The sequence below is a fragment of the Schistocerca nitens genome, chromosome 6, assembly GCF_023898315.1.
Source record: "Schistocerca nitens isolate TAMUIC-IGC-003100 chromosome 6, iqSchNite1.1, whole genome shotgun sequence".
In the NCBI taxonomy this organism is placed as follows: Eukaryota; Metazoa; Arthropoda; class Insecta; order Orthoptera; family Acrididae; genus Schistocerca; species Schistocerca nitens.
This window is the reverse complement of record NC_064619.1, coordinates 176559349-176581475: the sequence shown is the minus strand read 5'-3', so window position 1 is coordinate 176581475 and position 22127 is coordinate 176559349. Positions and strand designations below refer to the sequence as shown.

Genomic DNA, 22127 nt, shown 5'->3' with positions numbered 1-22127 from the left:
TGTCTTGCATGTATGTGGTGCTTCAGTGCCTTGCTGCTTTGAGTCAATGTTGGGTGATGCAAAGACAAGAATCCCAACTATATGATAATGTTGCAATGCGTTGACCACATTCTGCTTTGTCAGTGCTGCATCAAGCTGTTAACATCTACCTTATCCTACACCTATCTTCAAGCTGGAAGCTAAATACACACATCAAAAAAAGTTTTGCATCACCTCGGTTCTGAGAGTTCCGGAACCTGTACAGAAAATTGGAATAGAGGTCAACATAAAAATCATTACCGCCCTTTTTATTGCAGAAAAACCAGACATTGCATGTTGTGCCACCATACAGCGAGACCTTCAGAGAAGGTGGTCCAGATTGCTGTACACACCTCTAATACCCAATAGTATGTCCTCTTGCATTGATGCATGCCTATATTTGTCATGGCATACTATCCACAAGTTCATCAAGGGACTGTTGGTCCAGATTCTCCCAGTCCTCAACAGCGATTCGGCATAGATCCCTCAGAGTAGTTGATGGGTCACATGGTCCATAAACAACCCTTTTCAATCTATCCTAGGCATGTTTGATAGGGTTCATATCGGGAGAACATGCTGGCCATTCTAGTCGAGTAATGTCGTTATCCTGAAGGAAGTCATTCACAAGATGTGCACAACGGGGGCGCAAATTGTCGTCCATGAAGACAAATGCCTCGCCAATACGCTGCCGATATGGTTGCATAATTGGTTGGAGGATGGCATTCACGTATTGTACAGCCGTTACGATGCCTTCCATGATTACCAGCGCGGCATGTCGGCCTCACATAATGCCGCCCAAAAACAGCAGTGAGCCTCCATCTTGCTGACTCGCTGGACAGTGTGTCTAAGGCATTCAGCCTGAGTGGGTTGCTTCCAAACACGTCTCCAATGATTGTCTGGTTGAAGGCATATGTGACACTTTTGTGAAGAGAATGTGATGCCAATCTTGAGCAGACCATTTGGCATGCTGTTAGACCCATCTGTAGTGCACTGCATGGTGTCGTGTTTGCAAAGATGGACCTCACCATGGATGTCAGGAGTGAAGTTGCGATGCGTGATGCAGACTATTGTGGACAGTTTGAGTCGTAACGCGACATCCTGTGGCTGCACGAAAAGCATTATTCAACATGGTGGCGTTGCTGTCAGGGTTCCTCTGAGCCATAATCTGTAAGTAGCAGTCACGCACTGCAGTAGTGCCCTTGGGTGGCCTGAGCGAGGCAATTCATCAGTAGTTCCTGTCTCTTTGTATCTCCTCCATGACCAAACAACATCGCTTTGGTTCACTCTGAGATGCTTGGACACTTCCCTTGTTGAGAGCCCTTCCTGGCACAAAGTAACAATGTGGATGTGATCGAACCGCGGTATTGACCGTCTAGGCATGGCTGGGCTACAGACAACTCGAGCCATGTCCCTCGTTCCTGGTGGAATGATTGGAACTGATCGGCTGTTGGATCCCCTCCATCAAATAGGAGCTGCTCATGCATAGTTGTTTACATCTTTGGGATGTACGATGAACGTTACTACTTATCCACACCTTGCATTTTAGATTAAGTTTGATGGCCTACTTAGGATATATGGGTATTTTCATAATGCACTTTTGTGTTATAAGGTGTCCCGCTGTTGCTATAAGACATGTAATAAAATTATCTCCTTCATATGAGTATTCAAAACTGTTTGCTTGACAGTTTTCATTTCTGTTGTATCAACTGAACATGTATGTATGATGGGTTCTGTCCCAGTGCTTGTGCAAAAGTGTATAAACAGAGAGCGATGTATTTTTTGGGACAAAGGTTTCATACTTTAAAGAGAACACTGTTTCCTTATACTTAAGTTCTGTTTGTATGAGGAATTTTTTCTATAAATAATGGGCATGGTAGTGGAAGTTTCTACTAGGCTAGCATATTTCATACACTTGTGTCTCTAGCGAACATATCACTAATTCTTTGCAATTTGTAACAGTAGTTCTTACTGATGAGTGCGCTAAATGATCTCTGCATCCACAATGTGCTTTTATGTCATTCTGTTTTTCATAATTACAGTGATTTTTTGTAATTAAGCCTCAGATACAGTTGTAATGTGTTAACATGTCTAAATAGGACTAATGAGATGTGTGTATCGTCATGTTGTTAAATACGATAAAAAATTGTTAGTCTGCACCCTAAAAATTTTTTTATAAAGAATATTGTGTTTCATGACATTTTGACCTGTTAAATTGTGGCATATTGTACAATCACAATTATTTATGTATTTGACTTCTTGGTTCAATGTAATATTTTATGTAAATTAAGAACTTTGCACCTCTGACTTCCAACGCCAGATGGCGGTTATTGTGCCATAACAAATTCTGTTATATTTGATGTCATGTTATTTGTATATTTTTCTTTTTAACTAGTCCTGTAATCTTACTCCTTATAATTTACCTGTATATTTTTTTTTCTTGCATGTTTTAAGTTGTTTTGAAAATAACACATCAGTGTATGTTAGCAAGACATGCATTTCCCCCTTCGTTTTTGCTATGAGTTTTTAATGTACGATTTTAAATTTGAAATATCCAATTAATGTTTTGCAAGTGCACATTTGGTATTTTGTGGTAATCTCTTGCCAAATAAAGTAATGTTAAGTCTTCACACGACACATGTCACATAGAGGGCGTTCCAAGCCCGTCACACCGAGGTCTGCTGTATAGGTGAATGTAAACAGTGGCTTCAGTTACTGTGATCGTTTCATAGCTTCTGTTACTGTTAATAACTAGACACCAGTGCCTACGAGCTTTAATTCGTACACTAAAGGTATATTCTTACCAACAGTTGGTTTATACTCAGATGTATTTGTGGTCTTTTGTTTCTTATTCACTGATTGATGTGTGAAATGTTTAACTTCCAGCACTGAAGATGATCATTATGTGACCAAAAATCGATTTTGCTGTTAATAAATCATCAAAATTACGGCCAATGCTGACCTTCCTTCTAATTTTATTTATCATATGGTCGTTGTGCACACAGAACTCTACGGAGTTGCCAATCAGTAACATCTTTGGGCGGGTATAGTGACATCTTCAACAGTCAAAGGGACTGTCTCTGTGATACAGTATACACAGTCAACGTCTGTCTTCAGGAGTTCTGGGAATCGGGATGATGCAAAACTTTTTTTTGATGTGTCTAGTATTCCCTAACTACAGTCCTTCTGGTTGTCATACCATCAGGCTACCCGGTCCCCTAGTATGCACTGTCCTAAAATTCAAATTATCACACTGCAAGACACCACTGTTTCCTACTAAATCAAACATGCAAAGCTTCTACTATCTACACTGCCACAGTATGCACTCCATGTAATAGAAGTCTCACCTAAAATTACCTTTAATCTATTACCTAAACATCTGCTACAACTATTCCTAGTAATCACCCTACCTTGCAAAACTGACAGTATGATGAAAAGTATAGAGTGCCATTCCCCATATAGAGCAGATACTGAGTTGCAGACAGACACAACGAAAAGACTGCTGAAAATATCGTGTGCCTGTTTGTGACTCAACATCTACTCTGTGTGGTGAGTAGCAATCTATCTTTCTCATAATACTGTCATTGTTTCACCTTGGATTTTCCATTGTTTACTTTGCAAAAATCCTGTTTACAAGAAAAACCTTATGGCTATTCTGGTCTACTCCTGGTTTCCCACACCTGAATCAGGCACATTTTTTGCACTAAATGACATAATGCCTTTTTCAGTGACCTACCTAGCTAACCACATCATATGATTCAGTGTATGGAGCTGAGAGTCCCAGTAAATTGCACTGTGTGTGTACCAAAGGTGTTCATGGTTCAGCAGTGGGGATACAAAGATCCTGTGAGTGAAATTCAGAATTTGAGCTGCTGCTTATATTTTGTCCAAGCCAAATAAGCATCACAGTCTGTATCTGCTTCTGTCACTAGAATAAAATGAGGCGTCTTCTTTGCTGAGCAGTCAGTTTCCTTGACCAGTGTTTCGAGTTCTACTGTACATTAGCAACAGACTTGGCAACACTGAAGATAGCAGTTCTCACAGTTTTTGGCCCCCAACATGAAATGTTTTGAAGTTTATTAAGCAGTTAGAGGAGTACTAAAAGACAGTAAAAATAAGCGTGAAGTGGTTGTATGTGGAGTTTTCAATACTAATTTCATCTCTGATGGTTCTGATTGAGACATTCGAGTTAACTGATATTCACCTTTGGTTGGATCCCGACAATGACATTCCCAATAGCATTTGATAATTTATTTCTATGTTCAACAGTCTTTCATGAAGTAGATATGAGCCCCATAATGAATGGTTTATCTGACTGTGATGGACAAGTGGCAACTATAATCATCCCAATCAAAACAGGTTTAATTAAGAAAGGAAAAGACAAATTTCACAGAATTGTAAATGCAGACTCAGTTACACTCTCCAGGGAGATTTTTGGGGTTATCAGTCTTCTGACTGGTTTGATGAACCCCACCACAAATTCCTCACTTGCATCAAACTCTTCATCTCAGCATAGTACTTGCACCCTACATCCTCAACTGTCCATTGGAGCATACTTAATCTCTGTCTTCCCCTGCAGTTTTTATCTTCCACAGTACCCTCTAGTACTGCAGCAGTTATTCCCTGATGTCTTAACACATGTCCTCTCATCCTATCCCATCTGCCTGTCAGTGTTCCTGTATGTTCCTTTCTTCACTGATTGTGGAGAACCTCTTCATTCCTCATCATATCTGTCCACCTAATTTTCAATGTCCTTCTATAGCATCACCTCTCAAATGCTTCGATTTTCTTCTTTTCAGGTGCTCTCACAGTACACGATTCACAACCAGTTCTATGCCCCACAGGTATTTGTTTAAAAAATTGTTTCCTCCAATTAAGGTGTATGTTTTACACTAATAGAGTTCTTTTGGCTAGGAATGCCCTCTTCTCTTGTGCCAGTCTGCTTTTTATGTCTTCCTTTCTCCATACATCGTGGGTTATTTTTCTGCCTAGGTAACAGAATTCCTTCTTCGTCTACTTAATGGGCCCAAATTCTGATGTTACGTATATCATTAATCACATTTGTGTTACTCCTCATTACTTTCACCTTCCTTCAGTGTACTCTCAATCCATAATCTGTACTCGTTAAACTGTTCATGGCATTCATCACATACTGTGATTCTTCTTCAATCTCACTCAGCAGTGTCATCAGCAAAACTTATCACTGACTTCCTTCCACCCTGACTTTTAATCTCACCTTGAAATGTTCTTTTATCTCAGTCATTGCTTCTTTGATGTGTAGCACTTTGAAGTGATAGATGCTTAAGAAGGTCTCGGCCTATGAAGCTTTGGAGAGAATTACCTCGTTGTCACTCTTTGTGGTAAGATTAGTTAAATGCTAAGGTAGGATACAACTGATCAAAATCATATCTGCAGTTTCGTCACTCCTTCCTGGAATTTCACAGATAAATCAGAACTTACCTGCAAAGTCACCTGTCTCTTTTAGTGTAAGCACCATATCTCACAGATGAAAACAGGTGTTTCAGTTGCAGCATGATTAAATTATTTAGGGACAGGGAAAGGGCTACAGAAGCAACTGAGATGCTGCAGTAGAATTAATATCTGTGTACTGCTCTTAATAAAAATTGAAAAAGTGGCACATCCTTCACAATGTGGGGAAAGGCAAGAATCCACTATTCTGGAATACAAATGAGACAAGCACGCTATCCATAGAAAATAAATACATAATTACATATGAAAGTAATAGTGAGGGTCTGTTCAGGCTTTCAGGAAAAAGCCCACAGCATTACAAGAGAACCAATCAAGCAATGATACATGCACAATCAATGAGCTGTCAGAGGGACTGTAACAAGGAAATGATTTCTTGAGTGTGCTAGCATATTGCGTACCACAAGAGCATTGAAGAACAGTCGGTGGACTGACCTGGAACCAAGCATATGTCACCACCGCAATCACAGCCCTAATATGCATCCTCTAAAAATGTGATGGATTCTAACTGATTATTTACTGGACACATCTAAATTCAAAGTAATAAAGTTCTGAACATGCTGTGACTAAGATGCCAGCTGACTTAATTTTCCAATGTACTACAATCAATCGACTGTGTCCAACAGTTGCTTCAGGTCGAGGCTCCATAGTGTGCATCTCCTCGTTTTATTACCTTCCAGGAGCCACACTAGTGTTCCTACTCTAGAAAAAAAGTAGTTGTGCTCTGCCAAAATATGACTAGGCAGGCAGCACTGTCCCTCCTAGGCAGAGACCACGTTTGCTTTACTTTGGTCATTCAGAAGAGATACCAGATGAGCACTCCCCTGAAAAACAATGCTTCCCTATACGGAACATGTCTGCAAACTATGTTTGAAAATATTGACTCAAGTTTCCATTTCCAACAGGCCTGCCATCCTGGGGCTACTTACATAATTTGTGTTTTGACAAACAGAAAATTATGTGGACCTTCTCCTCTGGTAGTCCTTTTGTGATGGCTATCAAATTTTATTAATGTAAGATGTGGCATGGCTGTGAGAGAAGCAGAGAAACCTTATTAAGTGTAATATTAAGGCAACACACGAGATGTGATGTCAGGTGGTCCTCCGGACCTGGGCCAGCACTCTGGTGTGAAGTAAGACTTGTTGGCAGCTGGCTGAGGAAATGATGGTGCTGTAGTGAGAACAACACACTCAGGTGGCAAGGTGACTAGCACATGCTGGCATACAGGCAGAGTGTTAAAGAACATTCTATAAAGTGCTGGATGAATATCAGACCAGAGAAAGACTTTGGGAAGTCACGGGAAACATCTCTACAGGAGAAACTCTCGCAAAAATCCCTGAAAAATCAGTATACAAGCAATTTGCACATACGGCCAAACGCAGTGAAGAGTGGTAGTCAGAAGCAGGCAGTGCCACAGCTGAAATGTTGGGAGCAATCACTATAGAGTGACACTTGGATGCTGCTGCACATTTGAGGCAGGACAGCTGAGTTTTCAATGAGTATCCAACAACAGTTATTATTTTGAGTTATCTGCTTGTTAAAGAAGAATAAGCGCTATAGAGTCTGTCACTAGTAGCAAATGAGTAGTATTTGATATTTCCAGTATGTCAGAATGTAAAGAAGAACAAGCTTTGTCTCACATTTGTCTCCTATTGTGAATAAGGTGTCTGATTGATTATAGCTGCAAAGAGTAGAATTTGATATTCCCCATGTATCAGAATATGGGAAGCAACTAGTGCTGTCTTGGCACTTGAATCCAATTGTGGTTAAGGTATTTGATTGTCTATTGTTGGAACAAGTTGCAAGCAGAGGCTTGTCTCTGAAAGGGAGGGTAGAACTCAGGAACTGGGAAAGGCCTAAGATACAGAGTGGTAGGGTGTGGAAATGGTACAGCCATTGTCTCAGACACCTCTCCAGATAAGATTGATCTATTGGGAAAATGAATAGTTCTTAAACTGAATCATTACGTATTTGTATCCTTATTCACTTTGTATGAATCATAACTTCTCTCCATTCCAGAATCACTTGTGCTAAGCATTCCAGGAGACTTTCTCCCTCTCATTGTGTTAAAGGTGACATGGTAGACCCCAGCCCACATTGTCATTAATGTCCTGATTGCGCTACATATGTCACAATTTTGGCCAAATTGGTGATACTACCTGTTCCGGGATGCATCACTTTATCATGGAAATACATTGGTAGCTTTAGAATTGTTGGAAAAATTACTTATAAGGGTGAAAACTGCCTACAATATTTATCAGCTCATTAATTATGCATGTAGTCCACCCATGATTACAAGCATTTAACTTTTCATCTCTCTTACAGCCTAAATGTGTACTTGATTTTAAATTACTTACACATTTCATAGCCCTTTTTTTGTAAAGCTAATCAAAGCTCTTAATCTTATTACTTTGGTTGTAGGCCACTCTTCTTGTGGGTGGAACATTTGTGCTGACATACAGATAACAAGTAAAACAGAGAAAACATACAAGGAATAGAATGAAACTTCCTGGTAGATTAAAACTGTGTGCCCGACCGAGACTCGAACTCGGGACCTTTGCCTTTCGCGGGCAAGTGCTCTACCAACTGAGCTACCGAAGCACGACTCACGGTCGGTACTCACAGCTTTACTTCTGCCAGTACCTCGTCTCCTACCTTCCAAACTTTACAGAAGCTCTCCTGCGAACCTTGCAGAACTAGCACTCCTGAAAGAAAGGATATTGCGGAGACATGGCTTAGCCACAGCCTGGGGGATGTTTCCAGAATGAGATTTTCACTCTGCAGCGGAGTGTGCGCTGATATGAAACTTCCTGGCAGATTAAAACTGTGTGCCCGACCGAGACTCGAACTCGGGACCTATGCCTTTCGCGGGCAAGTGCTCTACCAACTGAGCTACCGAAGCACGACTCACGGTCGGTACTCACAGCTTTACATCTGCCAGTACCTCGTCTCCTACCTTCCAAACTTTACAGAAGCTCTCCTGCGAACCTTGCAGAACTAGCACTCCTGAAAGAAAGGATATTGCGGAGACATGGCTTAGCCACAGCCTGGGGGATGTTTCCAGAATGAGATTTTCACTCTGCAGCGGAGTGTGCGCTGATATGAAACTTCCTGGCAGATTAAAACTGTGTGCCCGACCGAGACTCGAACTCGGGACCTTTGCCTTTCGCGGGCAAGTGCTCTACCAACTGAGCTACCAAAGCATGACTCACGGTCGGTACTCACAGCTTTACTTCTGCCAGTACCTCGTCTCCTACCTTCCAAACTTTACAGAAGCTCTCCTGCGAACCTTGCAGAACTAGCACTCCTGAAAGAAAGGATATTGCGGAGACATGGCTTAGCCACAGCCTGGGGGATGTTTCCAGAATGAGATTTTCACTCTGCAGCGGAGTGTGCGCTGATATGAAACTTCCTGGCAGATTAAAACTGTGTGCCCGACCGAGACTCGAACTCGGGACCTTTGCCTTTCGCGGGCAAGTGCTCTACCAACTGAGCTACCGAAGCACGACTCACTCCGCTACAGAGTGAAAATCTCATTCTGGAAACATCCCCCAGGCTGTGGCTAAGCCATGTCTCCGCAATATCCTTTCTTTCAGGAGTGCTAGTTCTGCAAGGTTCGCAGGAGAGCTTCTGTAAAGTTTGGAAGGTAGGAGACGAGGTACTGGCAGATGTAAAGCTGTGAGTACCGACCGTGAGTCGTGCTTCGGTAGCTCAGTTGGTAGAGCACTTGCCCGCGAAAGGCATAGGTCCCGAGTTCGAGTCTCGGTCGGGCACACAGTTTTAATCTGCCAGGAAGTTTCATATCAGCGCACACTCCGCTGCAGAGTGAAAATCTCATTCTGGCAAGGAATAGAATAATTGTGCACATATTATCATAGAGAAGCAACACCAGAATACAGCTTCCTTTGGAGCTGACATGGTTAGTTTTGATCTTACCACAAGAAATCCTTCAAAAAAGGAAAGAACACAACACAATCTTAATCTTAATGAGTAGGTCTGTCGGAGACTTTTCTCACTGTTTACTGTCATTACAGGGGAGGCGTATACATTGAATTCATACAGTGAAGCTGTAGCTCTTATTAACATGGACACTGTTACAGCACAGAACAGTAAGTGGTAGAAATTAGAAAAAGATTTATTAATACTCACTTGCATTGCCTCACGCAGATTCAAGTCACTCCAGAGACTAGTGGAAGCAGCAAGTGAGCCATTATGTCACAAGTGGATCAGGTTGACAACACTGTCTGCTGAGTAAATAATAAGCATTCAGTAGAAAAGAGTATGGAAAAACTAAAGTAAGCAAGACTAGCGTATTTGTTATCTCACAAGACATGTTGAAAGAAACTGTATCTGTTTCAAAAGAGCACTTGAATTTGCATGAGGCAATGCGAGTGACTATTAATAATTTCTTTTCTAATTTCTACCACTTACTGTTCTGTGCTGTAACAGTATCCATGTTAATAAGAGCTACAGCTTCACTGTAAGAATTCAATGTATACGCCTGTGCCTGTTAAGTGAATGAGGCAGAATAAGGTGTATACACTCGGTCATTTCAAATTGAGCTTTGCATCACAGCCTCACACTGGCTCCCTTTAAATACTCCAGCTTTTGTTATGAGTTGATGATTGGTATCAATGGCTTTCACTGTAATAGCACTCAATTCCATGATTACGCTACTAAAGTAATCTATGTTCTAGATGCTCCAGGTCAGTCTGTGAACTAGCCAAAGATGTACTCAAAATGATGGCTTTCACCTTATGAATTCATGCTGCTTGCTGCTGACCATCTACTGTTGGAGAAACTGACTGTCTTCTGGCAATACCACATTGCAGAGTGGTACCAATACTGGATTTCAATGTGGAAGCCAGCAACAGGGCCTGAGATTCACATTCCTGTTCAACGTTCAGGCGTCTTTTTGGGCTGAAATCTACCATGGGTAGGTAGGAGATCAACTGACCAGATGACTCCTGACACCAGGTGCATTGCAGATGGATCATCAAGGGTCATTGTAGAATTTGGAGTGGGATCCAGTACATTCTTCAGCCAGCATGAGAACCACTTCATGGTGCGCAGCTGCCATACCACCAGGGTTGCTGGCATCACCTGTCCAGTGGGCAAATGCTGAGATGACTCGACGGATGTCAGCTAGAATTACATGCAGCTGAATTAGCAACAGCCAATGCTGCTGCAGAAGAATGACAACTTGTAAACATTGTGAATAAATAACTGAACTCTCACAATATTTCACTGGTGTCATTGATTCTTCACAGATTACCAACAACTATCCTGACTTCATGCAGAGGTGTCTCTGCTTGGCCCTCTGTAATACTCACAACACTTCCTGTTCCTAACCTGATACATTCCTTGACTACAAATGGCTGTGCTAGAGAAAAGGTATGGTACAAACCAGCTGGATGGCCAATCATTACTCACAGGATCCCTAACCGGTTGGTGACAAGTAGCAAATAAAGCAGATCTTGTGATGTAACAAAGCCTGAGACATATTCATAATCCTTTGATACAATTGGATATGAGTAATTTCACTTTATAAATCGGTGACAGATTTCCATGTCCAGTATAAGGAGAAAATATCATGTTATAACGTCAAGTTGAACAAATATATTTCAAGGATGACACAATACATGTAAGTCACAGATCAAGTAAACGAAGTAAGACGTGTGTACACTTTAACAGTCAAATCAGAACTGAGTCTGAGTCGTAGCAGCCGCTGGCTGGCTGGCCGCTTAGGTGGCGCTGCTGCTGCATGGCTGGCAGACAGCGCCGCATGTAGAGGATGCATGTAACTGCACGGCGGCACTTTGAAAGATCAGCGAGTCACAACACTTTTCCCCCCTTTGAAGTTTTTGCACATGTCTTGACGGGGGTAGCCTGTAGATTGCTAACGTCCATAGGTGTTGTTTGACTGGCCGTAAAGTCTCAAGGAGGAGGCTTCCCATATGGACGGAAGTGTCCCCGATGATAACGGGTCGAAATGAGAGGAGACGTGGGGGTCGCATCTGCTGGGGCCCCGAGCACCAATCTGCCTGTTGCGGCAAATCTGGTTGTTATAACAGAAGACATGGGTGATGTGTCCACGACCGTAGGAGAAGAAGGTGAGTAGAGTTGTTCCGATAGATGGTGGTCATCTGGTTCCTGCATGGGCACGTCTCCTGTTGGCATCAGTTCTTGTGCTGGCACCAAGATGATGGTGAGAGGACTGCGTTGTGAGTAATGAGAGATTCCAGTATCCCAAGCATCAGGTAGAGCCAAAGGTGGTGTAGTGGCATCCAGAACAGGCGTTGCCGGCACACGAGGCCGAAGCTGGTCCGAATGACGCACTGCAGCACCCGTGTCCATCTGGATTTCATACAGGCATCGTGCACGGTGTCGTAAGATGCGGCCAGGACTCCATTTTGGCCGCTTGCCATTTCCCTGTACCCATACAAGGTTGCCGGTGGTGAACTGGCCAAGCGAAGGCACCCATGGCCGTGAGATGGAAGGTCACAGAAGATGAAGTAGCGTGCGGGACTGTTGGCCATGTAAGAGCTCAGCCAGGCTGTGGTCGCCCATGGGGGTGAAACGGTAAGAAGCCAGAAATTGGAGAAGCACATCATCAGCAGCAGAAGAAGTCAGGAGTTTCCTCATCTGAGCCTTAACTGTGTGGACCAGATGTTCAGCTTCACCATTTGACTGTGGATGGAACGGAGGGGCCGTGATGTGCATGATGCCGTGACGGGTACAAAAATCCTCAAAATCGGAGAGGAAAATTGCGGACCATTATCAGTAACAAGAGTAGAAGGAAGGCCTTTCAAAGAGAAAATGCGAGCTAGAGCATTTGTGGTTGCCACGGTGGTAGGCGACGTGCAAAGGACAATGAAAGGGAAGTTAGAGTAGGCGTCAATAACGAAAAGCCAATAAGTACCTAAAAAAGGTCCCGCAGAGTCAGCATGAATATGCTCCCAGGGCTTCTCAGGCAAAGGCCACGGTGACAAAGATGACTTCGGGGTAGCAGCCTGTGACACCCCAGTGGCCTTGGTAAGGAGGCGCAAGACCGAAGCACGCAAAGACGCAGGTACCACAACACGCGGCGAAGCATTGTCTGTGGAAAGGAGAATAACACCATCCCTAGCCATGAGGCGGTAACGCAAAGCATAGTAGTTCCGCAACGGATCAGAAGTCTTAGTGGATGGACAATCTGGCCAACCCTTCTGAATACAGTGTAAAACCCAGGAGAGGGTAGGATCAGAACCCGTAGCAGCCGCCAGCCGGTCCCCGGTGATTGGGAACCCGTCCACAACCTGCTGCTCGGCAACATCCAGGTGGAAACACAAAAGTTCATCCCTATCGAATGCCAGATCAAGACCCATGGGAGGGCAAGACAGTACATCAGTATTCGCATATTGAGCCGTCGGCGAGAAATGAATCTCATAATTGAAATGAGACAAGTAAAGAGCCCAACGCTGGAGGCGATGTGCAACCTTGTTGGGAAGTGACGTTGATGGATGAAACAAGGAAACAAATGGTTTGTGATCCATAACAAGATGAAATTTGGATCCATAGAGAAAAACACCCAACTTAAGAAGAGCATAAATAATGGCCAAAGCTTCTTTTTCAATTTGAGAATACTTTCGTTGGGCATCCGTGAGCATTTTGGAGGCATAAGCAATGGGTTGTTCAGAACCGCCAAAAAAACGGTGCGCAAGGACTGCACCAAACCCGTATTGAGAGGCGTCTGTGGCAAGAACAAGATGTTGGCCAGGTCAATAAGCAGCCAGGCACGGGGCCTGTTTCAGCATAGTCTTCAATTTCTGGAAAGCCGCATCGCATGACGCGGGCCAGTGAAAAGGCACGTTTTTATTGCAACAGGCGATGCAATGGCTGAGCCACCAAAGCAGCAGACCATAAAAACCTGTGATAGTATGCTATTTTCCCCAAGAAGGACTGCAGTTCCTTAACAGATGAAGGGCGAGGAAGGGCATCGATGACAGCAACAGTTTGCTGAAATGGACGAATACCATCCCAAGAGAGTTGAAACCCCAAGTACGTGATAAGATGCCTGCAAAAATTTTGATTTCTGAAGATTACACTTAAGACCGGCAGTCTGTAAGACATGAAAAAGTGTGCAGAGATTCTGAAGATGTTCTTCAGTAGGTGGAGCCAGTGACAACAATGTCGTCCATGTAATTTATACACCCAGGGACAGTGAGCAATAATTGTTCCAAGAATCACTGAAAGAGAGCAGGGCACTGGCAACCCCGAATGGCAATCGTTGGTATTGATAGAGGCCGAAAGGCGTGTTAAGGACCAGAAACTGCCAGGAAGCAGCGTTGATAGGAAGTTGATGATAAGCTTCTGACAGGTCAAGTTTAGAAAAATACTGGCCTCCAGCAAGTTTAGTGAACAATTCTTCAGGTCGAGGCATAGGGTAAGTGTTGATGAGGCATTGAGCATTTTCAGTGGCTTTGAAATCACCAGAGAGACGAATATCACCATTGGGCTTAGCAACGACAACGACAGGAGAGGACCACTCACTGGAAGTGACAGGAAGCAAGACCCCTGAAGCAGTGAGACAATCCAGCTCCTGTTTGACCCGATCATGAAGGGCCTTAGAAATGGGCCGAGCCCGAAAAAACTTAGGCCGAGCAGTGGGTTTGAGCGTGATATGAGCTTCAAAGTCGTTTGCACGGCCTAACCCAGGAGAAAAAAGGGACGAAAATGTCGTCGACAAGGAATCCAATTGAGCATAAGGAATAGCATCAGAGACGATATTGACAGAGTCATCTATGGAGAACACAAAAATGCAACAGGCATTGAAACCAAAAAGATTCTCCGCGACCAAAAAGATTCTCCGCATTACTATGGTCGACCACAAATATGGGAACAGTGCGAACGACAGATTTGTAAAATACCTCAGCATCAAATTGTCCCAAGAGAGAAATCTTCTGTTTATTGTAAGTCTGTAATTGCCCAGTGACAGGTGACAGGATTTGAGAACCCAACTGAAGACACATCTGAGAATTGATGATAGTGGCAGCAGAACCAGTATCTACCTGCATGTGAACATCCCAACCACGTATTTGGACAGTGGGGAATAACTTCCCTGAAAGGGAAGAAGTACAATTGACAGACAACACAGAAGCAGAATCAGTGTCATGTGCATGAACATCAGGTATGCGGTCGGATTTGCAAACGGATGACACACGACCCTTCTTTTTGCATTTGTGACACACGGCCCAACGTTGCGGACAATCCTCTCATGAATGTTTCGTAAAACACTGCGGACATGAAGGAAGTTGCCGTGGGTTTTGCAGCAGTTTATTAGAGGTTTGTTTACGGTCAGGCCGAGGCTGTGCTTGGGAGCGTACTGCGGCCACGTCGGCCAGCGGGGACATGCCGCACGCTTCGTCAACAGTGCACAGAGGTTGTACGTCCCCGACATCACCCCCTGCCTCTATTTGCGCTCCAGTGGCGCGAGAAATTTCAAAAGACTGAGCGATGGATAGGACTTCATCTAGAGTTGGATTTGCCAACTGAAGGGCACGTTGCCTAACTTCTTTGTCGGGTGCCGACTGGATAATAGCATCCCATACCATGGAATCGGCGTAGGACTCTTTGTGAACGTCAGTAACAAATTGACACTTGCGACTGAGACTGTGAAGTTCAGCAGTCCAAGTGCGATATGATTGATCAGTTGTTTTTGACAACGAAAAAAGGCAACATGAGATGCTACCACATGCGTATGATTTTGAAAATAAACGTACGGAAGTGAGCACATTTCAGCAAAGGACAAAGATGCAGGATCTTTCAAGGGAGCCAATTTTGACAACAACCGATACATTTGAGGTGAAATCCATGAAAGGAACAGAGACTTACATTTTTGGCCATCTGCGACATGAAATGCCAAGAAGTGCTGTCGAAGACTTTTTTTGTAATCAGACCAGTCTTCCGCTGTCTCATCGTAAGGAGGAAAAGGAGGGAGAGACAACGACGAGAGACGCCCCACATTGGATGCTGCGATGAAATCACGAATCGCAGTTGTGAGAAGCGTTTGCTGTTCTATGAGACCTTGCAATAGTTGCTCTAAAGTAGCCATGGAAACCTGTGGGTCAACGATGAAAAAGAAAAATTCACTACCTCATCGCCAATTGTTATAACGTCAAGTTGAACAAATATATTTCAAGGACAACACAATACATGTAAGTCACAGATCAAGTAAACAAAGTAAGACGTGTGTACACTTTAACAGTCAAATCAGAACTGAGTCCGAGTCTAGCGGCCGCTGGCTGACTGGCCACTTAGGTGGTGCTGCTGCTGCATGGCTGGCAGACAGCGCCGCATGTAGAGGACGCGCGTAACTGCGCCAGCACTTTGAAAGATTGGCAAGTCACAACATATCACATCACTGAACTTGAGGCAACAGTGGCAGCTGCTGCAGTGTTGTCACCCGAGGAAGTGGTGTCACGAACAGATCTCAGGCTGGCATTGATTTTGGAAGCAGTGACTTAAATGTCAGTTGCCATCAGCTCTAGTCAGGGCAGCTCAGTGTATGAGGTGGCCGGGCAGCAGAGATCTTACATTCTGCAGGGAGGCAGTGTCCTTGTAATTAAAGCACCACCTGTGTTTCAGTATGGTGAAAGTTCTAGCCACAGGGCTGAGCTGCTTCTTCAGTGGTTCTGCTTCATGTGCAGTCATAGTAAGCTGCAGCTGAGGCAGTAGTCTGACAATCCAAAGCACCCATAATATCATGTCTGGCATCAGATTCATATCCAGTACTATCTTTATCAGGTGCCACAGCTGAGATGGTGTCTTATCAGTGAGTTTTTTGTCATAGATTGCTTGTCGAAGTTGTTCCAAAGTGCCATATAAGCGTTGCAGACAGGCGGGTTGGCTGTTGCATATTTGTTGAGCAAGAAGGGCATGGATATGACATCACTGATGATGTCAGCATGCTCAGCTAGGTGGCAATGTCACAAACTTAGAACTGCTGTCCATAATTCCTAGTGATGAAAATACATATTCCACTGTCGCAAACCACAGGGCTGTTTGTTCTGGTTGAAACGATGGTAGCTTGGATAGAAGAGTGGTCTCTGGAAGCAATGTACAAGCTGAATTTGGTGGTACTATGGAAGTCATGCAAAGTGGTGCAACAGAGATGGTATCGTGAAGCATTCACAGCACACTTGCAGATCCTGGAACAGCGTCTGGGCAATTCAGAGACTGAGACCTCATGTCTTGCATGGTGGTCACATTGTTGAATGACGATCGCAGTGTGGCTGGAGTAGGTGTTACAGTTGTCTTGGAATCAGTTGTAATAAACATGGGCTGACCACTGGAATCTGAAACACAAGTACATGGATTTGACTCTGACTCTTGCACCACCAAGTCCAATAGGAGGTCAGTTGGGGACATCCATTGTTGTGGCATGCCAGGGAACATGACAGTGTGCAAGGAAGTATTTGTGATAGTACGTGTTTCAGATTTCAGCACTGTGTGTCGGTTAAGGCTATGGGAACCCTGGAGACACACGTCACTCAACAGAATCAATGAGATGCAGTCACATGAAGTGGTTGTTGTAGCAGGCACAATGTGAGATGGCTGCATTGTTAGTGCATAACAACTTGGTACACAGCAAAAAGTTCTGTCAGAGTGATTGTTGAAGTAATCATGGGTCATCAGTATGGTAGATTTCATTATCCAGTATAAGGAGACATACCATTAATGTAGCCGACACAATATAGTGCGATACACCTTTAGTGATGCTTTTGCTCACACTGCTCGCAGATACTCCACATACCGTGGGAACACTCTACTCAGCGTTGTCTCTAGTGCTGTTGTACTGACAAATCTAAATATACATATGAAACTTTCCTCCCAAAAATTCATTATTTCAGACACAACTATTTATGTCTTATATGTTTAGAAGATTTAACATAAAAATATGTAAATTTAGATGTACTTGCTACAGCAAGAACAAACACGATTTATGAAGCATATAACTTGATAGAGGAACACGCAAGATACAATGAAGTTCGGGTTGTATGCAGCAAGGAACAACAGTAACACAGGTTAAAGAATGGGCTGAATGCTCATCAGTAATCACTTAAATAATATTGTTTCTTTGGTGGCTTACAAGAGCACACCTGGGGGCCAACCCAGGTGGCCTCTATAAGCGGGCCTGTGAACTGTATGGACACATGATCTTTGAAATTTCATGTGTCGTGAGTGAAGATACATCAATACCAAGATTTGCAAAATATTTATCAATTAATGTCTTTGACAATGATGTAAACCTCTTTACTGTAAAGGTAATCTTTGTTCTTCTTCTCTGCCAGACTTGGTTGGAAGTTGTAGAGTTATGGAGACATGTCATGTTTGTGATGCTGTATAAAGCAGACATTGTAGTTGGAACTGACTGTTCATGGAAGCAAATGAATGTCATATTTTCTTTTTTCAATGTTTAAAGATTAAAATATAAAAATTCAAAATGAAGATATATTTTATTTCATAGATAGTGGTTTACCAGACTTTCAGAATCTTATCCTCAGTGGTTGTTCTTTCTGTAAGGCAGACGTGTGGCATCATCATACCTCTCTAAGAAGGCAATGAAGCCAACTTCCAGACAATCAGCAAAGAAAAGAAAACTATATTTTTGCAGACTGAATATATCCTTCAGTGCAACTCCGTTCAGAATAATGACGAACATCTGTTGCATGGAGAAGCTATTGAATATCAAGTATTGAATAGATATATTACAACCTTGGGGCTTAGCTGAGGGTGGTAATTTCACAGTGTTGTGCACAGACAGCTGTAACAACAGGGGTCACTACTGTCTGTCAAGGACAATCAGTTTACTCACAACTGGCAGTCGGAGTAGCTATCTCTACCCTTCCTGCAGTGCTGTAACAATCCTCATACTGTTAGTTACCAGGCCCTGAGAGGGCACACACACAGCTGATATTTTGATTATTTTTATTGTATTCAGAGTTTAAAGCCTATTTACACTTTCTGTGTGCTGTTACTCGGTTTGCAGACACAATCAGTGAATGCCTATTTAGCTGTGCATAGACCCTAGCTCAGGCTCTGAGGTTCATTAGTAGAGGCTGTATCCTCTTACCATTTCAAGTATATCATTACTGGGTGCCAAACCTCTCAGGCCCTTAGGAGCAGTTACCACTTAAGACTAACATGAATGACATTTTGTACTGATAAACAAGTTATATATATTGATCCTTTCTCTTCTTTTCTGTTACAAATTCCTTACTAACAATTTTCTTTCATCTCTGAAACATTAAACATGGTCTAAGATGAGATTCATATCAAAATGATTTCTTTTTAACCATATCTCTGTTGCTCTTCATGTCACTGGCCAACCCAGAGGCAATAAATCTCAGCATTCCCTGTATTTTAGTCTATTCTTTTCATTTTTTTTTCTTTTTGATGTTTAACCCTTATTCAGGTTGAACAAACTGATGTATCTGCATTAGTGTGACTGACAGATTACCAACCTGGTTTCTCATAGTAACCTGTATTTCTTGTCAATCAGTTCACCTTCCTTCTCCCCATCTAAACAATTCCAGTTGTTGCACATCAGCTTTGCTGTCCCTTTCATGACCCTAGTTCCTAGCCTGCTGGAAAAGACTAGCTCTTCAAGTTACTGGTTTCTGTGGGTGTATTATGTGCTGCCTGCACTAGTGTTTGCTGCTCTCAGAATTGTGGTTACTATTAACTTCATGTTCATTGTGAAGATGCTTAGTGCTCCAGACAATGCTCTGATCCTATCTGCCACTGGTTGGTAATTGTAAAACAGGTGGGGTGCACTGGTTGGTATGATGCCATGCACTGGCAGGCACCTGAGGGCTGCATCCAGCTGCAGTGGAAGCAGCTCCATGCTATTTCCATCATCAGCAAACCATGACCACTCGAGGACAACTGTCCATACCTCATGCTTCTCTCCCTACTGAATAAGAGATCATTGCCAACTACTTGTGATGTTTCTAGTAGCAGAGGCAGTTTCCCACCTTTTTCCATCTCATGGAACTATTTGACTTCAAACAGACTGTAATTTTCAAATGAAATGCATCTTTAAGATGAGTATTTGTCTTGACTATAACCTAACAAATGAAAAGTTTATAATTTACCACACAGAAGGTATCATTAAAACAACAACAAAAAGAGAAACCTAAATTCTTGCTCTAATGTTCGTGGCAGAAATGTGCCAGCAGATGGATCCATTAATGGATGAATACCATTAGATTGCTGCTTTTTGATATGTTTTTCCAAGCCAGTGTCTGGGTCTACTACTAGGTACCAAGTAATCGCCAAACATTTTTTCGATCTTGTAAGGTTTGTGAAACAGGAGACAGAATTTGGATATCTTTTTGTCCAGGAGATCCGATCACTGATGTGTTTTAACTAACATTAAGTTCCCCACCTTGATGAAAAGCATTTTGGCAGTTTTGTCATGCCATTCTTTTCATAGCACTTCCTTCCTCCTCATATGCTGAAGAGCAGTCTCCATTTTAAACTTTAATTCCATATTAGGTTTATCTCTAATAGGCATGAAATTGGGCTTCCAAAAAATTAACTCGGCCAGTGAACAGCTGGTGGTGTAACATATTTGACCATTTATTATGTTCACAAATTGTGGGATGTACTTGATCCACTAGATGTGCTTTTCCCAACCCTGCAGTTAGGCCAGCTTTCCAACTTTCCTGAAATAGCTCTTGATGGAATTTATAGCAGCAAGGTAAACACTCGTCCTGTGTACATTGATTCATTCCACAGATTGAAGCTTGGGAAGTAAACTGTGAACCACTGTCCAATAAAATATGCTTAGGGTTGCCGAACTCTTTGGCATAATGCTTTATGCATTTTACAACACTATGGCCATATCATTCTAATTGGGTACAGCTCTACATGGCTTGGTGGAGGCATCTAGGTTGGTGAATACGAAGTGCACACCTCAACTGCTTATGGGAAGGCATCCCATCATGTCTATGTGACACTACTGCAGGAACATTCTGAATTAATCCTATGAACCTCTCTTTTTCTGACTTTTTTTCAGGCACAGGGTGAAATTGACTAAATGCTTAACCATAATAGCTTTCATCTTCTTGAAATGTATACCATTTCAGAATCATGAAACATTTTGCTACACTATACTCTCTGAAAAGAAAATGGGACCAGTCTATCAGATTTGCCTGCATTTTCTGCCAAATACAAGGCTCACTCACTCTCTGAATGCATTCAGACATACAATATCCCCATCCAGTAACTTATAATAAGTGTTTACTGCCTTGCCTTCTCTATCTTCAAGAATCTGATTCTTGATGTCTAACAGTTTTGCAATGCTGCACAGCCACCTCCTGGAGCTTGTGCCTCATCTCAGTAATGTCTGGTACATTTCTCATAATGTGTATATCAATCTCCTTGCTGTACAGGTTGCGGCCAGTAATGATATTATGGTGAAATAATAACATTTAACACCACTTTGTTGTAGTGATATACTTTATTCACTTTGTGATCACAAAACATAACAACACAGAACAAAACTAGATATCAAGTGAGTTCAAAGTTCATCATAAAGAGAGATCACACAGACTGATGTATTGAACCGCCACAGAGCCCCCCCCCCCTCCCCCCTGGGAGTGTGGAGCATGGTGTAGGAGCAAAACGAGAACTGAATTGTATTGGGGAGAGGATCGGGAAATAAACAACATAATTTATCATCCATGTCAGTTGGCATAGGGGACGACCGGTGTGGGAGTGGTATCTGAATAGGAGGGGAAAGGAGGGACTGTGGACAATCACATAGAATGACAAATGACAATATGCCATCCTTGTCAATAAAAGTTTGAAGGGAGCTGTTGACAAAATCTTCAAGTAAGTGAATAGCTTGGATGAGCGTGAGGTTAACATCCTTAGATTTACGTACATGAGATGGTGCACAAAAAACAAACAGTCATTATGATGTTGCACTGAGATGTAGTCCACTGGGAATGCTGAGTCATCGACAGTAAATGTGGTCATAGTTGAGCGCGCTGTTAGTGATAAGAAGAAGGGTATGGAAAGTTCATCACACACATCACTGCCACTGGTGGAGACACAATCACTACAAGCCGGAAGAACGGTGTCATCTCGCAACACAATAAAGTCACAGGATATGAGAGTGAACTTGCTCAACTAAAGACGGTAGCCTCTCTTCATGAAGAGAAGTAGTGTCCTCGACAAATTCTGCTGCGAGTACCAGGGTTTTGTGTAGGATCTCTGCCAGAGAGGCCTTTAAATCATCTTTATATGCCATGCAAATGTCTAGCAGTGTCCACAGAAGTGCTTCTGACCAAGAATCAGAGTGGCACATTAATGCTGCCTTTACTGTGTGGTGCAAGTGCTCCACTAACCTGTTACTTTGGGTGTGGTAGGCTGTTGTATGGAAACACTTGGCACCACATGGGGCACACAATCATTTGAAGAGTAGAGATTCGAATTGCCTGCCATGATCTGTGGTGATGGATGCAGGGTAGCCAAAATGGGAGAGCCAGCAAGTAATGAACGCTCGAGCCACAGTATTCACCAAGATATTGTTCAAAGGAATCGCCTGTACCCACCGTGTCATGTGATAAATG

General features: G+C 42.9%; 1 long non-coding RNA gene across 2 annotated transcripts in view; it reads left to right on the top strand.

Annotated features, from left to right (window-relative positions):
- LOC126263171 (uncharacterized) overlaps positions 1-10749 on the top strand; it is a 29228-nt gene extending 18479 nt beyond the window's left edge. For both annotated transcript variants that reach the window (XR_007546852.1, XR_007546851.1), the window contains exon 2: positions 10200-10749. This is a non-coding gene — a long non-coding RNA (uncharacterized LOC126263171). The remainder of the gene's footprint in view (positions 1-10199) is intronic.
- Positions 10750-22127: the final 11378 nt, after the last annotated feature.